Source organism: Phymastichus coffea, unplaced genomic scaffold (genome assembly GCF_024137745.1).
Source record: "Phymastichus coffea isolate CEN01 unplaced genomic scaffold, Cenicafe_Pcof_1.1 PCOF00002, whole genome shotgun sequence".
Taxonomy (NCBI): domain Eukaryota; kingdom Metazoa; phylum Arthropoda; class Insecta; order Hymenoptera; family Eulophidae; genus Phymastichus; species Phymastichus coffea.
Window position 1 is genome coordinate 8,029,864 of NW_026706813.1, and position 21,354 is coordinate 8,051,217.

The 21,354-nt window shown below is 39.6% G+C and overlaps 1 protein-coding gene across 2 annotated transcripts in view; it reads right to left on the bottom strand.

Annotated features, from left to right (window-relative positions):
- Nucleotides 1–21,354, bottom strand: part of LOC131663135 (zinc finger protein 236-like) — a 283,440-nt gene that overhangs the window by 13,324 nt on the left and 248,762 nt on the right. The gene's annotated exons all lie outside the window — the stretch shown is intronic.

Sequence of the window (21,354 nt, forward strand, 5' to 3'; positions counted from 1 at the left end):
ATCTATGCTTGTAAAACGACGGCCTTTTAATGTTCTCTTTATTTTTGGAAATAGAAAAAAGTCACATGGAGCCATATCTGGCGAATATGGAGGCTGAGGCATCGTTACAGTTTCGTTTTTGGCCAAAAATTCACGAACAAGCAATGAAGTGTGAGCAGGCGCATTATCGTGGTGCAAAAGCCATGAATTGTTTTGCCACAAATTCGGGCGTTTTTTTCGGATTGCTTCACGCAAACGACGTTGAACTTGTAGGTAGTACTGCTTATTGATTGTTTGACCTTGTGGCAAGAATTCATAATGCACTATGCCATTAAAATCGAAGAACACAGTGAGCATAACCTTCACATTCGACCGTACTTGTCGAGCCTTTTTCGGTCTTGGCGATCCAGAATGCCTCCACTGGGACGATTGAGCCTTAGTTTCGACATCATATCCGTAAACCCATGTTTCGTCACCTGTTATAACACGTTTTAGTAGTTCTGCATCGTTATTGACTTCATTTAGCGACTCCTGAGCAACTTTCATTCGCCGCTGTTTTTGTTCGAAATTCAACAATTTTGGAGCGAATTTTGCTGCCACACGTTTCATACCCAAAACATTCGAAAAAATTTGATGGCATGAGCCAACTGATATGCCAACATCATCAGCGACTTCTCTGATTGTGATTCGGCGATCGTTCATAACCATTTCTTTCACTTTTTTCACGTTTTCATCGGTTGTTGATGTGCTTGAGCGTCCGGGTCGTTCGTCATCTTCAACGTTTTCGTGGCCATCTTGGAAACGCTTATACCACTCATAAATCCTTGCTTTACTCATAGCAGACTCACTATATGCCTTTGTTAACATTTGACAAACTTTACTACACTCTATTTCATTTTTTACGCAAAATTTAATACAAATTCTTTGATCCATTTTTTTTCACAAACGAAAATCGCCGAGCTCGAAAAACACGTCTAACGTTAGCGGCTGCCACTTAAAAAGTAAGCAATGAATATTGCTGAAAATGTTATCGTACTTCAGGGGCATGTGTACCAACATAATAAAAAAAAATTTTATACAAGCGGGCTCTCTAAACCCGCGAAATTTAAAAATTCTCGTTACTTTTTGAATACACCTCGTACTTGCCTTCACTAGTGGGTAGACCCCCGACCTCATCTTAACTGAGTCAATTTGGTAATACAACGCATTCACATACGTCATCCTCACTCAATCCGCAAACGCCGTTGTTTCATTCGACAACCCAGCCCTCTGCAATGCTCTAACAAGTGCCCCTGCCATTGTCGCTACCGACGACTACGTCATCCTTGTCTGCATTGTATCCTCCTGTATCCTCGCATTGGGAGAAGTATACACCATCCAGTACTTCTTTATCGCTCGGCCCCGTGACTTCCCTCGTGTGCTCCTTCACCCTCGTGTACTCGAGCTGGGGAAGGGGGGTTCTGCCCAGTACTTCGGCAGGAGTCACACCGCAGCAGGCAACACTTAGCGCACCAACAGGAAGCCAAACTGCTAGCTCACAGCAAGCAACCACTTTGAATACGACGTCTTCCGGATACTTTCCCAGGACTAAACCTCTAAGAAAACGGCAAGAGAGTGGAAAATAAAGTTTTCCGGAGACGAAGGGCTGAGCATTGAGGAATTTTTGGAGCGAGTCGAAGAAAATCGTCTGTTAGATAAAATATCAGACGAAGAGCTGTTAAATTCTATGACTCCCTTATTCGAGAAGTCAGCCCTCTTTTGGTATCGCACTGTAAGGCCCTCGTGGACTACTTTCCACGAATTCAAAGAGGCCGCTCTCGCAACCTATAGTAAATTAAGGAGGAATAAAAGAATTATGGCAATAGAGGCACATTTGCGTGAGCAAGGCCCCGACGAGCCCGTAGTTGAATATGCTGTCTCATTATTCACTATTATGAAAAGGCTCGATCCGCCTTGGAGTATGCAGGACCAAATTAATCTAGTTATAGACAATATATTGTCTAAGCTCCAAAAGAAACTTAAGCCATTTAAAGACAACCTCACGGACGTATAGGTGCTCCTCAACAAAGCCAGACAGGCCGAAGACGATGAAGGACAGTGGAAGCCACCTACACCTATCGAACATGCCGCTTGGCCTGTAACAGCCTATAAGTCACGCACCAAAACCACTAAGGCTAAGCCTTCTGGTTTGTCCTCTCTAAGCAGGAAAACACAGCCAATTGAAGATTCTGAGGTGGAAAACGTACTTATGTAGTTCCTCGAGAAGAAAAACTTAGAGTATAAAGATTCGAAGACCTCTATATTGCCACAGAAGAAAGGAGGTCCTAGTTAGAAGACCGAGATAACTCCGAAGGAAAATTCTAATGGTTCCAAGGGAGACTCACCTCGCAGTAATGGACGAGGACGTGGAGGCAGGAGAAGTTGAGGACGCCCCGGAGGCAATCACGTTATTGCGGTTACTTCTGTGTCCAAATCAGGATAAAGAACCTAGCCCTGATGGCAACCAACTCCACTGCTGGAACTATAGCTGGCCTGGTTACTCAAAGGCTACATGCTCAGATTGTTCTTCCCAACAGAAGAAAAATGAGGATTCAAAAAAAGAGAGAGGGAGCAAGTAGACCAGGTCCATACTGCTCCCCTAGTCACCAGGACCTTTGAGATTAGCGACGTAATGGGAGTAGCGTAGGTGCCGCACAACACGGTGAGTGATTCAATGCTAGCCCAAGTCAGCCCTTCCGACGTGCAGTCTATCAGCGATGGAGGTACCATTATAAGCGCCCTAGTCGATAAGTTCCCCAGGTGATGGCTGACTGTTGAAGTCAGCGATTATATTTTTCGAGGTCTTTGGAACACCGGAGCTTCTTGTACTATCCTCGGCCCCATCGCCATCTCCATCGTCGCCGCATTAAATCAGCGCGTGCGACCGTATGTGGGCCCCGGGGCAAAGGCAGTTGATGGCCACTACATACCTATTATAGGTAGCGTAGAGTTACCGTTTACTTTGGAAGGGGTAACGCGTAACTCTTTGATTTTAGCTGAAGTCGACACTGAGTGCACTTTAGGTACCAATTTCAAACACGCCTTTTCAGCCATGTTAGATCCTAAATCTGATGGCAACCACATGACTGACCATATGGCTGACATATGATGGCTGCGACGAAGGCGTGCCTGCAGTTCACTCCTCTGCGAAAACTAAAGAGGCAACGGCCCTAGCCTCTCTGGGAATAGAAGATCTCACAGATAAGCAGAGAGAGGAAATTGAAAAAGTCATGCGGGAGTTGCTCTCCGATCTCTCTTGCGAACAGATAGGTTGTATACGTAAGTTGGATCGCACATGACATAGACCTCAACTGCCCGAGTCCAATTAAACAAAGATATTACCCGGTATCTAAGAGGATAGAGGACGAAATGCACGAGTAAGTGCGTAAGATGTTACGATTGAGAATAATCCGGAAGTCCCAGAGCGAATGGTCAAGCCCAGTAATTATGATTTTGAAACCTGATGGTACATGTCGATTTTGCGTCGACTACTATAAAGTTGATGCAGTGTCGAAAATTCCGGCATATCCATTGCCCTATATGGATGTGATCTTGCGCAAAATTCAGTACGCCAAATATATAAGTACTCTAGATTGTTCTGGAGTCTTCTGGCAGATACTACTGTGGGCAAAAAGTAAGGTGAATTTGTTTGTAAAATGAAAAATCTTTATTTATTCTTCTACATCAATGTCATCCCCTTCGAAGTAATCCCCTCCCGATAAAATACACTTATGCCAACGTTTTTTCCAATCCTCGAAACATGCTAAATAGTCCCTTTCCGGTATAGCCATCAGCGCCTTCTTCGATTCAGCTCTTATCTCCTCAATCGACTCGAAACGCGTTCCCCGGAGTGGTTTCTTGAGTTTTGGGAATAGCCAGAAGTCACACGGAGCCAAATCAGGCGAATACGGTGGTTGCGGAACGATATGCGTCGAATTTTTGGCGAAATGGTCACGAAGAACAAGTGCAGTGTGAGATGGTGCATTATCGTGATGCAAAAACCAAGAGTTGTTGACCCATAATTCTGGTCTTTTTAGACGAATTGCTTCACGCAAACGACGCATAACGCTCAAATAATATTCCTTATTAACAGTTTGGCCGGGTGGAAGGAATTCATAGTGCACCACACCACGAAAATCGAAGAAAACTGTCATCATGACCTTGATTTTTGAACGACTTTGACGTGCTCTTTTCGGTCTGGCCTCGCCTTTAGCACGATATTCGCTTGATTGGTCGGTTGTTTCAGGGTCGTAAGCATAAATCCAAGTCTCATCTCCCGTAATCATGCATTTGAGCTTGTCCTGATAGTCAGAAAGCATTGTTTCACACACATCAACGCGGCGACTTTTTTTGCAAGAAATTGAGCGTTTTCGGTACCAAACGAGATTTGACTTTTCGTAGGCCCAAATGGTCTTTCAAAATTGTTTTCACAGATCCTTCTGATATTCCGATCATATCAGTAAGGTCTCTAACAGTCAACCGACGATTTTCGAGCTCTAATTCCTTCACTTTATTGACGTGTTGGTCATCTGTTGACGTCGATGGTCGTCCGGAGCGCTCCAAGTCATCAACACGTTCTCGACCCTCTTTGAAGTCTTTGTACCACTTATAAACATTTTTCTGCGACATGGTAGAATCATCAAAGGCCTTCCGCAACATCCTCAACGTTTCCGCAGCCGAAATTTTATTCCGCAAACAAAATTTGATGGCACTTCTTTGCTCAATTAAATCAGACATTGTAAAAATCGAAACATGCACTCTTGGTCGTTTGGTAAACACAAGCGTAAATATATTACTGATGATGACATTGACATGAAATTTGTCCCAGATGTCATTCGCAGTCCTACCAACTCAAGAAAAAAAGAAATAGCCCGAAATGTTAAGCCCGCGAAGTTTAAATTGAAAATTCACCTTACTTTTTGCCCACAGTAGTACCTCTCACGGAGAGATCAATACCAGTCATGGCTTTTACAGTCCCGGGTATGGGCTTGTACGAATTCGTTCGTATGCCTTATGGCCTGGCGGTCGACCCGGCTACATTTCAAATGCTGGCGGATAAAATTATCACGCCTGAAATGGAGCCCCACGCTTTTTCCTATTTAGATGACCTGATCATCGCGACTGGCACATTCGCAGATCACATGAAATGACTCACGATGATTCTGGAAAGAATTAACGAAGCGGGCCTCACCATCAATAGGAAAAAGTCCAAGATTTGCATGTCCAAAATTCGTTATTTCGGCGTGTTAGTTAATCGTGACGGCTGCTGACCAGACCCTCAAAGAGTGCGACTAATCTTAGAGTACCCCGCGCCAAGAAATCTAGGACAATTGCGACGTTTTCTTGGTATGGCCTCGTGGTACCTCAAATTCCTGCAGGATTTTGCTACACTGGCTGCGCTTCTTACGTCTCTCACAAAATAGGACACCAAGTACGTATGGACGGAAGAGCATCATACTGCTTTTACACAGATAAAAGCACTTCTAGCTACGGCCCCTGTCTTAGCAAGACCTGACTTCTCTGCGCCGTTCATTCTGGAGTGTGATGCCAGTGATACGGGCCTTGGCAGTGGTTTACTTCAAAAGACAGAAGAAGGGGACCGTGTACTATATTTTGCTAGTCGTATCCTCACGCTTATGAACCGCCGACTATCGGTTACTGAACGTGAATTCCATGCAGTCACATAGTCTATAGAAAAATTCAGGCCATACATTGAGGGATATCGCTTCACAGTGGTGACTGATTACCACAGCCTTGTGTGGCTCCAAAATCTGCGGAGCCCCGATAGTAAGTTAGGCCGATGGTCTTCGCGCCTCCAGGCATCCGATTCTAACACCGTACACCGCAAGGGCAAGGATAATGTCGTGCCCGATGCACTTTCTCGTATGTAGGAGACAGACGAAGACGTAGTAACTTCGCTAACGTCTTTCACGGTTGAAAAAGATATAAAGGATCCGTGGTACCGGCGTAAGTTTCTGTAGGTCGAACGGAATTCAAAAGCACACCCTTACTGGGAGATTGTAAGCGGTCGTTTGTATCTGTATCGACCAGACCCTGTGATCGACGGTCTCATAGGAGACGACGACGCCTGGAAGCTCGTTGTTCCAAGAGAACAGCGCGAGCAGGTTCTCATGGAATGTCATGAGGAATCCGAACCCACAGCTGGCCATTTAGGCCGACATAAAACTCACCAGAGGGTGGTGCTACGGTATTACTGGCCAAGTGTCTACAAAGATACCGCACACTTTGTACCTAACTGTCAAAAGTGCCAGCAAATTAAAGTCGAACGATGGGCCCCTTTCCGAGATCGCCTCAAGGAAACGAACACTTACTCGTCTTCATGGATATCTTCACGAGATCGATAGAGTGTATTCCGATCCGCAAGGCCAATGCCAAAACAATCAAGAGAGAGATTAATCATCGCATCTATTTACGTTTTGGAATCCCTGATAGATTTCTATCAGATAATGGTACGCCCTTTAAAAACTCGTTAGTCGACTCTTTCGTAGATGCACATGGCGTCTTTCACGGCACATGGGCTCCTTATTCCCCCAAATCGAACCCCACTAAGCGAGTAAACCGCACCGTCAACACTATGATCGCGGCATTTATTGCGGAGAAACATGATAAGTGGGATGAGCATATTGGCGAGTTCGCCTTTGCCTACAACACTGCTATCCACGAGACTACTCACTCCAGTCCAGCCTTCTTAAATTACGGACAGAATCCTGAACCACCATATAACGTTCGAAGCAGGGGAGAGCGCGCTGCTCTACAGCAGTTAGAAACTACGGCCCATGAAGAATGGTACTCTCGCATGCGAAAGCTCGACAAATTATGAGCCGATATCCGCGAAAGGAGTGAAGCTGCTCATCTGCGACAAGAGAAGTACTACAACCGGAAACATCGCGATATTAACTACGACATCGGCGATAAAGTTTGGGTAAAGAGCCAAGTACTCTACTGCGGCTAAAGCCATATCAGCTAAACTCTGCCCTAAATACGCTGGCCCATTTGTTGTGATATCTCGCCTTGGCATGAATTCTTATCAGCTTCTGAACGAGAATGAAGTAGATATAGAAAAAGTCGCTGTCTGTGACATGAAGCCCTGTTTCGATGCCGACCAATTTCCCTCGGACGCGACACGGGATGAGGGTGACGTCCTGTACGGGGGAGATTTGAAACTTTCCATTGATGAAAGCGCCCGCGCAGATGCACCAGTGATGGAGGAATCAACGGTAATAGCATCTTCTGTGCCGGTGAACGGTGATGCAAAGACTCAGTTGAATTCAAGCCCAGTTCCTCTGGTACCCAGGGTCATTGCTCATCGGAAAAGAGGCTGACCACGTTGCTCTCAGAAAGCCATACCACTACTGGTAACGACCTTGCCTTGGCGACTACGCCCTAGAGGCAAGCTTGACGCTTAACATCCCTCTATTACAGCGTGCTTACTCTACATGACACCATAACAACACTAAGCCTACGCTATACTCTTCAAGACATTTCACAGTCACTTCTGCCAATGACTCGCTTACTGCCCTACTTCCGCTTACGCTTCATGGCTTTCAATTTCTTTTCTTGGTTGGCTCTTATTAATTTAAATGAATCCTTTACAGAGAATGTTACCCGTCAAGAAAGCCCGTGAAGAGCCAGACGTGGTCCAGGTGACCATTCCCCGAAGCCTGCTGGCCTAATTCGGGGAGGTTGCCTCTGAAATGGCTAGAGCGCAGGCTCCGCTCCCGCCAGAGTTTAAACCGGAGTTACCCTCGTTCGAGGAGCTGGCTCTGCGCTAGACAGAGCGTAACGCTGCCAAGCGCAGAGAAGAGGAGGAGCGACATCTGCGTGCCCAACGGGCTCTCCCCGCTCCAGACCACCAAAATAAGAGGCAGCAGCCATGCTCCGAGCCGCCTCGATCCTCCGTGCGCTTGACCGACATCACAGAGGAAGAGCGAACACCGGCCCAAACCCACGAAGAAAGATGGGCCGACGCAGAAGCTACGGCACGATCGTATCGCTCTGCGCATATCAGGGCGCAAGAAGAGGAACGACGGGCCTATGCTGCCGTCATGGCGTTCACTGAGCACCCTGACGCTCGTGTTCAAGCTGCCGCATCCCCCGGCTTTGTCCAGAAGGTCCGGGATGAAATAGAGCCCCAGACCTTTCTCACCCAAGCTGCAGAACGCTGGGATGAGGCTAAGACCATCCAGAAGAAGCGCGAACGCCTTCTGGCACAGCAAGAGAAAAAGCGGCAGGAAATTTTGGAGCTCCAACGCCAACTGGCTGAACTAAGTTCAGTAAGCATGGGCTTTTGCCACGAATGCAAGCACTGCTGTCCCTGGTCCATCCCCGAGCCACATGCCAGGTCCAACCCGTCCGGATCCTCGCCTGCTTACCCATGAAGAGCATTGCGAAATCGCAAGACAGGCCCAAAGGCTGCCTGGCAGATTTTGCCGGAGAAATGAAGGTTTAACCCTTCAATACTCTGTGCTTCTGCACCAAGATGCCACAAGGCCATGTGGCAAGTACGATGGTCCAGCCTCGGAGAAGTGGAGCATTCCGTTCTGCTACGTCTGCATCTTGACAGCAGTCAGTAAGACCGAAAACTGCCCCAACTTCTTCCAACATTGAAATATCGAACAGGGGGTGGAGCCGCGATACACCTACGGTGACGAGTTTGGTGAGCGCCGCCACTATTAGGCTACCATCAGAACGGCCACCTCTCTGGAAGTCTTCTGCCTCAAGGTCTCGACTCCGAAGAAAGAAGAGAGAAAAGCGAAAATTAAAACTAAAGATCTTTCGCCTCTTGGCCTGCGCAACATTCAAATTTTGCGCCGTTGCGTCTATAATGTAAGGCTTTACCGTGCTCCTTTTATTTCCCTAATTATGGCATTAATGCCACTTTAATTTATCTCCTTTCATTGGCACGGTCCTATGTCGTAGAGAGAGCGCGATAGGGAAAATAACTCTTGTTCTTTTTCTTTATTATAAATTACTTATCTTGACTATCCCCTGTAGTTTTCTTTACAAGAGAGACCAGAAGTTCGAATTGGTACCGCCCTTGTTACCAACGTCTGGGAGTGGGGGATATAACGAGTTTGACGTCAACAAAGTTATGTCTTCTTATCTCTTCTTATATAACCATAATATTAAGAATATCATATATATAAATATTATATTACTTGAATTATATTTCTCCTTAGCAGCAGCAGATGACGACTGTGGAGAAGGTAAGGGAGAGTGGCGGTAGAGAGAGAGAGACCGCGTACGCGTGTAGGCTTAGCGACATGTATGACGAACCGCGCGCCGTGCGCCGCGTGACTAAGGGCCGGTAATTAGCCGATAGCTCACGAGCCGTGCAAAGGCATTCATTCGTGCGTGCGTTTATATCAGCTTTTCTTTGTGAATCGCCTCGTGGCAACAGAGAGACTTTTGACTGTGACGAGTTAGTGAGGAGTAACTGTGCGAGCAATACCTCTCCTCCTTCGCGACAAGCGACAACGCGGTTAGGCGAATTTTGTAATCATGCCCAATCTTAATTGAGGGCCTTCGATTAATGTAAGTACCGACCGTTCTTTAGATCTCTCTCTTGCTTTGCCTATCTCGCCGCTCTCTCTGAACCGCACTGTACACTGACTCGTACATAAACTTTATATAAAGTTTATGTACATGAATATATATTCATGTACTATTAAAACTGCATGGCTTTTCTTTCGTATTATCTTTCCTTCCTATGGCTTCCCTCAACTTTCGCAATTTAAGCTGCGTGACCCAGGACGCTTTCCGCGGGCCAGTTGGCGATCTGATCTACCGGGCTGGTCTTACGTATTAGAACGTAATCCCGCGAAGCGCTGCATTTGTGCCAGCCACTACTCAATCTCGGTTTAAGTAATATATTGTATCCTCGTTACAAACTTTATTTTCCACTCTTATCAGTCAAACGGCAAGCTTGTTCAACTACGACACGTTCACGCTCGACATTATCCGACGATGTTCCCGTCAAAGATCGACAAGAAGAAGGATCAATAGATGTGCAGCCACTTCCTGATATTATTTTTTTATACGTATATTTTGATAATTTTTAAAAATTATTAATTTATTTACAAACCATTAGATAATAATATATTAAAAACGTTATTCATGTCCTCCGTTCAGTAGTAACACGAACCTTTTATGCAATTAATTTCCAATCCGTTTTTTTGAAATTTCCCCTCTTCTAAACAATTTCGGGATTATATGACAACAGACTTTTTAGACCATCAGAAATGAGTACAAATCATTTTTTTTATTTCTTATTTATTTTTTTCTTAGGTTTATTGATAACAAATAAACTTACTTTATATTTATTGAAATTTTTCGATAATTACATTTGTTTCTTCCCACTGTATACTCATAGACTGCGCTTTGATGTAAAATTGCTTCATGAATTTGACGTTTTAAAGTAAACATTTAGTTGTGCATCTGCCATTCCGAATTAGGCACTCACAAGGGAATCACCCCAACTCGACCTCACCGATTTGAATGATTTTGGGATATGTTGTAGTACTTAAAAAAAAATTAGATAAGTGTTTTTTTTTATCGGCCCATAAGGGCTTTTAAAGGGTGAAATCCACCTTGAAAATCAACTCCTAAAATCAGTTTTTTTAATATTTCTCAGCATCAAATGAATATTTTTCAGTAAACTGAACGTTAAAAAATTTCTTATAAAAAGGCGTTTTAAAGAAATAACATTTATACCGAAGGGTTGCAACCCCCTTTTTAATAGGGGTAAATACACTATTTTTTGTACTGTTTTACGACATGTAATATAGTAAATCAGCTCGAGTGATTTAAGAATCGCACTGATAATGAGAAAATACCAAAATTAAATTGACGTGATTCCGGATTTAAAAAAAATATATTTAAGGGGTGTTTCACCCCCTAGAAACCACCCCCGTCAAATTATCAGCAGGTTAATCCACCTAACCCTGAGATAAACAAGTTTAGTCGTTTGTTATTTCTTGAAATAATTTAATCCTATGCATGAGCAAGCTACCTCAACTAACCAACCTGCCTCTAACCCACGAAACCCCCATAAACCACCCTTACCGAACCACATGCAGGCTACCCCACTAATCCTGTGAAAAGCAACTTTAGTCGTTTGTTATTTCTTGAAATAATTGAATTTTACACCATAAGCGAGATATCCCAGCTGTATAACATACCTCTTATCCACGTACTCCTAACCTATCTAACCCCCACCCTTATAAACCACCCTTACTGAAACACAAGCAGGCTAAACCTCCCAACCCTGGGAAACACAGGTTAAGTCGTTTGTTATTTCCTGAAATAATTTAATCCTACGCCTGAGCGAGCTACCTCAACTAACCAACGTGACTCAAACCCACCAAACCCCCATAAACCAACCTTACCCAACCAAATGTAGGCTAATAGACCGAACTTTGGGAGAATTGAGTTTATCAGTTGCTTTTTCTTAAAATAATTGATTTCTACACCGTACGCGGGGTATCCCATTTTTTTTTATAAAATATATCTGTAGCTCAAACATAATTTATGACAAATAAAAATATGTGTAATACATTTTATTTTAATAGTACCAAAATGACGAGAAATATCTCTTAAAAATAAACACGAGAATAACACGAGGTCTAATTTGATTTTTCATAATAATTTTCATCTTTTTCTTTTTTTTATTTATTGGTAAATTAAAATGTATCATTCAACGAATTCCTTACAGAAATGATAATCATCGACAAAGTGTTTGAAACATAATGATCTTTTACACCAACCACATCGATTTATAGCAACATTTTTACATGCTTCTACTTCGCAATGTATATTGCAAGAATCTCTAAAACTAAAATCAACAAGGTTATCTGTTTTAGCTGGTTTTTCAGCAATGTAGTCGCTTTTATACCAAGCGTATTTAAAAATATTTGTACATCTTGGTGAAGAAAGCTGGTTATGGACAAGAGACTGCATTTTTATGATGTTATTTCTTAAATGTAGATTCATTTCATAGTCCATCAAAATTATTTGATCTGATAAATGTCGAACGAAGTTTTTCCAGATACAAAATCCATAAACATCGAGTGGTTGTATGTTCCCTGTCGTTCCTGTGGGAATTTTTTTTATATTAACAATTTTGTTTGTCGGCATCGTTTCCCTTTCAGCTTTATCGTAATGTCCACTCCAAGAGTCGAGTAAAAGTACGAGGGTGGTCCGATAAGTACTTAGCCTCACAGCCCGATGGCGCCAGTCTCGCAAAAGAAATATTCTATCACGTAGTACAACTTTCTCGATGGTTACTGTCAAGATTTCAGCCCGATCGGAGTTGTAGTTTATTTTTGAGAGCGTGTGAAAGCAAGTGTGTCCGTTGATTTTTGAAAAATGGAAGAAGAGCTGTATTGGTCGGTGACTCATACACGGCATCTATTAATATTTCTTTCAAATTTCTGACAATTTAATTACTTTGAAATTAATCTCGCTATTTGGTTGTTCAGAAATGCAGCGTTTCTCTTTTACCCTATTGTATTGGTAATTTGTAAAGGAGAAAGTGCTGTGTGGTCGACGAGCACTAATCTCTGAAATCTAACCACGAGACACACTCGGTAAAAGGGCCCTAGGGGGTACAGGTGTGGCGCATATTATCAGTCATGGTGCCCACACGTGTCGAACAGATGCAGCATTCTGCGATGGCAAGCCGATAACGTCTGGCTTGTCTCGACTGACCCAAACAACCGAAACTTTTCCTTAATTTTCTTGGTGACAAAGGAAGAGAACTCGTCATCGTTCTCTGACAGGGGGGCAGTAAGTCAGTCTGTTGATAGACAGCGAGAGAGGCGCTTCGCAATCCTGCATTATTAAGTGTTAGTTCAGTCTCTTCTTTTGTTTTACCATAGCTACGTTCATTTTGATCAGGACAGTGCTTTAATACTGCGTTGAGTGTTAGAACGAGTGTGTAGTATAAGCCCGTGAAGCGTTGGACTGAGTCCTACGCGGCTTTAATGGGTCACGCCCTAGCGCGTCCCCGAGAGCGTTACCTCCACGCGGCCGCTGTGCCCAAATTCCACGTGGCGGCGATGGCTGTCCCCGTCCTCGAGACGTCGAGGTCGGCTTACGTGGTCACCATAGTGGTGCGCTCTTCCACATTTGCTGCGGCATCGTAGTAAAATTTCAACAAAACACTGGTATTTGTAAACATTGAAAATATGCTAATAATAAATTGACTACGTTCAAAGGATTGATCTTCATGTTTTAATCTAAAACAAAATCAAGATATAAATACTCTTTTTTGCAATTGAATAATTTTACAAAAGACAAAAGAAAACCTAGTCTATAGATGGAAATTCGATCATACGTTTTTAACAGTTATATTTCACATGTTTACAATCAAAATATTTCAATAAAATTATATATGATAAGTGACATAAATACTTAAATAGTAGACAAAAACTTTTCTTCTTGTTATCTACTATATTTTCTTGTTCGGGAAATTTGTATGTAAATATAGAAATAAGTTTATTTATTTATAAATCCAGCACTATAAAAAAACTAACTTTTTAAATACTTAACTTTTCTTCAACTACTATGAATAATGAAATATGTATCGGATGTCTTGTTATCGTAAGGGGTGTAGATTTGATATAACTTATATTCATCGAGCCATTGATAAGACAAAATTGTAAATAAGTTAAAGTGTACAGCAAAGTAAAGTACCAACAAAAAATAAACTAAACCACAAGTGAAAATTGAAAAAAGTAAACAGTTTATAAGTATAGGAATTGAGACTATAATAACTATTTATAACTATTAATATAATCAATTATTTGTTATAATTTCTTTTCTCATTGACAAATTGTAAATGATTAAAAAAGAAATAATAACTATATTAAACTTCCACTTTTGAAATTAATAATTTTTAACTGTTATTACTTGTTATTTTTCGTTATTACGAATTAACTTTACGTTTAAAAAATAATAACTATTATTATTACTCTTTTATACACAGCTATATGTAATACAATGCAAATAATATTTTAAAAAAAAACTGATACTACAACTGATATTATTAATTTCGAAAAAACGAAATAGTTAATAATTATTTATAATTTATTTTAGTCTCAAATCTTATATTTATAAACCGTTATTAATTATTTTTATCTTTTTTGTATTTATAATGAAAAGAAAATAATAATTATTACATAAAATTTGTAATACTTGGGACATATTGTTATGCAGCATGAATGTTATTCAAGAAATACCTTTATTTTTCGCTATTTATATAAGGTTAACCCGCATGTGGTTCGGTAAGGGTGGTTTATAAAGGTGGGGGTTAGATAGGTTAGGGGTAGGTGGATAAGAGGTATGTTATACAGCTGGGATAACTCGCTTATGGTGTAAAATTCAATTATTTCAAGAAATAACAAACGACTAAAGTTGCTTTTCACAGGATTAGTGGGGTTAGCCTGCATGTGGTTCGGTAAGGGTGGTTTATGGGGGTTTCGTGGGTTAGAGGCAGGTTGGTTAGTTGAGGTAGCTTGCTCATGCATAGGATTAAATTATTTCAAGAAATAACAAACGACTAAACTTGTTTATCCCAGGGTTAGGTGGATTAACCTGCTGATAATTTGACGGGGGTGGTTTCTAGGGGGTGAAACACCCCTTAAATATATTTTTTTTTAAATCCGAAAACACGTTAATTTAATTTTGGTATTTTCTCATTATCAGTGCGATTTTTAAATCACTTGAGCTGATTTACTATATTACATGTCGTAAAACAGTACAAAAAATAGTGTATTTACCCCTATTAAAAAGGGAGTTGCAACCCTTCGGTATAAATGTTATGTCCTTAAAAGCGCCTTTTTATAAGAAATTTTTTAAAGGTGAGTTTACTGAAAAATATTCATTTGATGCTGAGAAATATTAAAAAAACTGATTTTAGGGGTTGAGTTTCAGGGTGGATTTTACCCCTTAAAAGCCCTTATGGGCCGATAAAAAAAACACGTATCTAATTTTTTTTTAAGTACTACAACGTATCCCAAAATCATTTAAATCGGTGAGGTCGGGTTGGGGTGGTTCCCTTGTCAGTGACTAATTTGAAATATTGATACAAGAAATAGCCCCAATTGTTCTAATCTAAAATTTTCGAGCCGAAGTCTGATAGACGCTTCCTTTTCAGTTGATTGCAGAGAAAATTTTTTGTGACATCTTTGATGATGAACTCGTGCTCGTTATATTTGAAATTTGCTAGAATATTGCTAGATTTCTATACCAAATCATGATACGTAGTAGAACTCAACCTCAATCTCAAGATATCTCGCTTATAAATTTCTGTTAGTTGCCTCCAAGGAAAGGATGGTTCGAACAGTCGCATAAGTGGTTCTTCATTGTAGTTGATTGAAAGTATTGTACACAGTTGCATGCCGATTTCTATTGATGTCGATGTTGAAATTGCCTGACGGATAGCACTGTGAATTGAGAAAGAGTTTCACGTTGGACATGTTACAATGATCAAGCTGTCTAGCGTTTGATTTATTCATATTTTTTCGTTGTTTTTTAACGCCTAAGATAACGAAACGTGGATTTCCCAACTGATTTGCTGTCTATACTGTCAATATGAGGCTGCTATTAGTAGATACTTGTACAATTTATAACTGTGGAAGCTCATGGAAATAATTCTAGATATCTTCAAAAAATCAAGGAATCGAATTTTACGTGCATTAGAGGTACTCATGTATGGCATGAGTCATTTGACTTGTGTTAAATTGATTTTGAAGTAATCATATGCATCTACATCAATAATTTATTTAATCGATTGTCAAACAGCATTCACATCATTGCTTGATCTCATGAGAACGAATTAATATATGACATTTACCAATATTTTGCAATAGTCTTTGCCAAATCCAAGGGTGAAGTTCATAGGAATGGATACGTCAAAATAGCCGTTTTCATCGACTATTTTTTATTGTTTTTTTCAATATTTAGCCAGCCAGAATTTTCAGCGATTGCAGTTTGTTTTGAATTGAGAGATAAATAATTTTTCATAACACTTTTATACCGACATTTTTACATTTACTGATTTCAATCTAATTTCGTTAAATGCGTGACAGATTGCATTATTGACAAAGTATGTATTTGTCAAGTCTTTTTTTCTCGTGGTACATATTAATATAAATACTACATATAAATATGCAGTGAGCTGCGAGATGGTAAGAAGTATAAGTTGATATTGAATAGAAATATGAATTTTATCGCTATTCTTGAAATATAAATTAATGTAGGTCTGATGAGCATGAATCTCGTAATGACTCAGAGATTTGTCAAAGATGACAGGTGACTGAATTTGAACAACAAAAGAAAATGTAAGTTACTTTTAACCACGAATGAATTTTAGTCTTAGACTTTTTACAAATTGAATGTTCAGACGTGTTCATTCTTTCGCTTTCCGTTCACGACTGATGGTTGGAATGTATCTTTTCTTACTTTAATAGCTTCTATGAGAATTATAAATGATATCCATTACGTACTTTTAAGATATAATCTGACAGTTATACTCCCTCTCCATGAGTTGACTAATTTTCCATCTTGGTTAATGATGTGTAGTTAATCAAAACGCTTCGTTATGGCTGGTAGATAAATTACCTGCGAAATAGTTCGATGATTTTATATCTACTGTGGTAGTGGTACTGGTGAAAAATATTCATGAATGTTATGCACCTTCTGTCTGTTTATATAGGTATCAGTGGTGATATTGCACTCGATTCTTAGAGAATTTACTTTGAGAATTTTTATCGGATGATTAGAGTGATGAGTAACGTTTTCTTCTAATTGACGTGATGTAAAGACCAACAGTCCACCAATGGAACTGTATGAGCGAAAATTAATAGGATGAAAATTTTTAATTATAATGCGCAACCTGTTGTTGTTCTTCCAAATTCTTGCAAATAAATTTATCGATGTCCTCTATTTCATAACTACCCACAAGTAACTGATAGTTTACTTTAAATTTGTTGTATTCGTTAATATTGGGAATCGAGTTAAGTGTGAGAAGCTCTAAGTCCAAAACGTAATTTTTCTCTGGTAAGAGTTCGGTTGATGGAAAATATTGCGCTTCTAGCACATGGAAGTACCCAACTGAGTGACGATGAATGATTCTGATATAATGTTCACATTGGACTGATGATTTTTATATACTGTCTTTACTTATATATCTCCACATAGAAAAAAAGATAACCACAGATGTAAGCATCGAAATCTTTAAATCTCGTTGAATTGCGCTTGATATCAGCGATGCCGAAATATATCATGAGATCCCGTGATAGTTTGAAATTAACGAAACTATTAAAATACGTCAGTTCGTTTCCAATTTTTTTATACATTACTCAGTCCTCGCATTATCGAGATTGATTATAGCTAATTGGCGATAATGCGGTCCAGATTTTGCTAAATTGTTTCTTACAAATACTTCTCGGAAATAAGGAAACTTCAACATTCGTGCATATAGTTAGATGTAAAATTATTCGGCCAAACATAATTTCATGATTAAGTATGTTTTATGTAATAGAAAATCAAAACTCAAATATATAAATGTAAAGCACTTTTATTGCGTGATTAAAATATGTAATTGAACAATTTTTAATAGCGTTTAACAATTATTTGTGACAGAAATTATTAAGGTTCACTTAATCACAAATATCCGACCAAATTTCATCAAGGTATAATGGAATTTGCTACGCTGTATTTACGCTATGGATCGCGAAAATATGTAAACATTAAACGTGTTTTACCTTCTCTATATTAGACGCTCAATAATACTTTGACAAGATGCCGAAACACATGCCTTTAACTGTAGGTATGCTGGTAATTAAATTACACCATGAAGGAAAAGTTTTACGTGAAATAGCAAAAACTTTAGGTATCGCGAATTCAATGGTTAGTGATATAATTAATAAATATAAGACAACAGATACTTTAGAAGCCAACCGTAATCCTGGGTGGCCTAGAAAAACAACTAATCGTATCGATAAAATAATCAAAAGGATGAATGAATCAGATATGAAGAAGAATGCTGCAGGCATCGCACGCGATTTACGCGAAGAAAATTTGGCTGACATTAGTCAAAGTGCTGTGTCACGAAGGTTAACAGAAGTGGGACTTTTTGGAGGTGTTCGTGTTAAAAAGCCGCTTATCAGTAAGAAAAATAAGAAAGAAAAGAAAGATAAACTAGAATTTGCAAAAAAATATCAGCACTAGACTATAAATGATTGAAAAAAAGTGTTTTCTTCAAACGGAACTAAAATTAATTTGTTTGAAAATGGCGAAAGAAGATACATGTTACGATCAAAAGATACCAGAGATGATTTGTGATACCAAATACCAATTGTGAAATACGGCGGAGACATGTTATGGGGTGCATTTTCGTGGAACGGCGTAAGTCCAATCTTTAAAATTAATGGCACTATAGACTCCATTAAGTATAGAGAAATCATGTTAGATGTAATGCTGCCTTACGCTCGTAAAAACATGCTATAAAGATGGATTTCTCAGCAGGATAGCGATCCAAAACATCGATCTTTATTTATACAACAGTTTTTATCTTAAAAAAAAAAGTCCGAGTTTTGTGTGGCCAAGTCAATCTCCGGACTTGAATCTTATAGAAAACATTTATAGAAAAAGCTAAAATTAAGAATAGGAAGTAAAAACTGTGTAAATGAAGCTGATTTGTGGGAAATGTTCAAGAAGAGTAGAAAAATATCTATAAAAATAAAATACAGAAACTTATCGAATCGATGCCTCATCGCTGTGCTGCTGTGATAACTGCAAAGGGTATTGCTACAAAGTATTGATAGAAATTTTATTTATTTTTGTTATATTGATCTTGTGTTATTACTTTTGACTAATTTTTCTTAAGATTTTGTATGTATCTTGCGTTCTTTTTGTTTGGCCGGATATTTATCAAAAATTAAAAATTGTTACTTTTGTTAGAAGCAATTAAATATATTTATTAAAAATGTTCTAATTACATAGTTTAGTAACGTAATAAACGTACTTTACGATAATAAATATATCATTTCATTTTACACCTTTTATATATTACATAATTAAAAAATAATGTGTGGCCGGAAATTTTTGCATGTAACTGTATTTTGTCAGGTTGACAATAGTGATGGCTCCATCAGATAAGGTTACTTCAGTTTCCTTTTTTAAATTTTCACTCATTTAAGTTTGAAATAAAGCCTAAATCACTGTTTATGTGGTTTCATATAGAAGCAATTCTTTTCACCGTTTTATTATGTCTTTTACTTTTTTCCAAATTTTAATTTGCCACCTTTGATCATTTACAAATTTAACGATACCTGCGGCTCCGCCAACCAGAATGCCAGTAGCACTTGAACCAGCGAAAAGTGATGTGAGAAAGAGTAAAGCTTCATCTACTGCTACAAGTTGAATTCAAGGAGCTATGGCCTAGGCTTTGCTGCTAGATTTTTGACAGCTGTGTTTAAACCTATACGAGGGTCGTTTGAAAAGTCCGTGCAAAGTCAGAGAGATGGCACTACTAGTGCGTATCAAGGTTATTTGCAGTTAGTGGCATATCTTGGAAGAACGCACACCAAGTTTCAGCCAGATCGGCCGATTACTTTGCGTTTTACATTCGTTTCAATCAAAGAAATCGAGTGGTTGTAAAAAAATGGACGAAAAAGAATTTCGTGTTTTGATTAAACATTACTTTTTCAAAGGCAAAACGCCTCAGGAGATTAAACAGAAGCTTGATAAACATTATGATGATTGTGCACCTTCGATTAGAATGGTAGAATAATAAGTGGTTTTAAAATTTTCGGAGTGGCTATATGAGCACAAAAGACGCTGAACGTTCTGGACGCCCTGTTGAGGTTACCACTTCAGAAATCATTAATAAAATCCATGATATGGTGATGTCTGACAGAAGAGTGAAGGTGTGTGAGATTGCTAGTACTGTAGGCATTTCGAGCGAATGGGTACATGATATTTTGCATCAACTTTTGGATATGAAAAAGCTATCCGCTAAATGGGTGCCGTGATTGCTCACAATTGACCAAAAACGAGATCGTGTGAAGTGTTGCAAGAATGGTTTGCAGCTGTTCCAGCAAAATCTGCAAGACTTTAAGCGTCGTTTCATCACTGTAGATGAAACATGGATACATCACTACACTCCTGAGACCAAAGAATAGTCTAAACAATGGGTTACCAAGGGGGAATCTGCTCCGAAAAAGGCGAAGACAATACCTTCGGTCGGGAAGGTTATGGCGACTGTCTTTTGGGATTCGCAAGGAATAATCTTCATCGACTATCTAGAAAAGGGTTAAACCATTACAGACGAATATTGTTCATCGTTATTGGATCGTTTGAAAACCGAGTTCCTAGAGAAACGTCCACGATTGGCCCACAAAAAAAGTCCTCTTCCACCACGACAACGCGCCAGCTCATGCCTCAGCAGTTGTGGCCGCAAAACTGATGGAGATAGGGTTCCAACTCGTTTCACATCCCCCCTACTCTCCAGACTTGGCTCCGTCGGACTACTATTTGTTCCCTAATATGAAAAAATGGCTGACGGGGAAAAGATTTTATTCAAAGGAGGAGGTGATTGCAGAAACGAATGCCTATTTTACAGACTTGGACAAATCCTATTATTTGGAAGGGTTTAACAAACTAGAGCAGCGTTGGATAAAGTGTATAAGCCTAAAAGGAGACTATGTTGAAAAATAAAAAAAATTTATTAAAAAAAATTAAGCAGTTTTTATTTTTGCACGGACTTTTCAAATGACCCTCGTACTAATCTGATCGCGCAATTTACTTTTCGATCATTTGAAAGTTTCTTCTTTGATGACATTTTTCAAGTTGATTGACTTTGTAAACATCTTCTACAACGTTTTTTCCCTTTTCTACCTTTCTTGAGTCCCATATCGAGAATTAGTTTCAAATTCATCGCATTAGTTACAGCGTGAGCGGCTGTTTTTTCTGCAAAACTAGAATCTTTGGAGAAAAAGTCGTTTCCAAGGTTTATCAGTTAAAACTCGATCTATAATATTTCTAGCCTTCGTACTTTCTCAACTTTTCGAGTAGGTAATATTGTGCTTTATGCAAGGTGTGTCTAGAAGATTGATACTTGGATAACCGCGACTCAATGGATTCTGCATATTTATTTCAGAACTGTAGTACTGATAACTAGGAATATGGTGCACGAATGGGAGGGTGTTGATGGTTCCGTTGATTGATCCTCGTCCTCTTTTTTCAATTTTTTTTACTTATAAGAGTAATTATCATTCTAAGATGGTTATCACATGAGCGACATTTGGT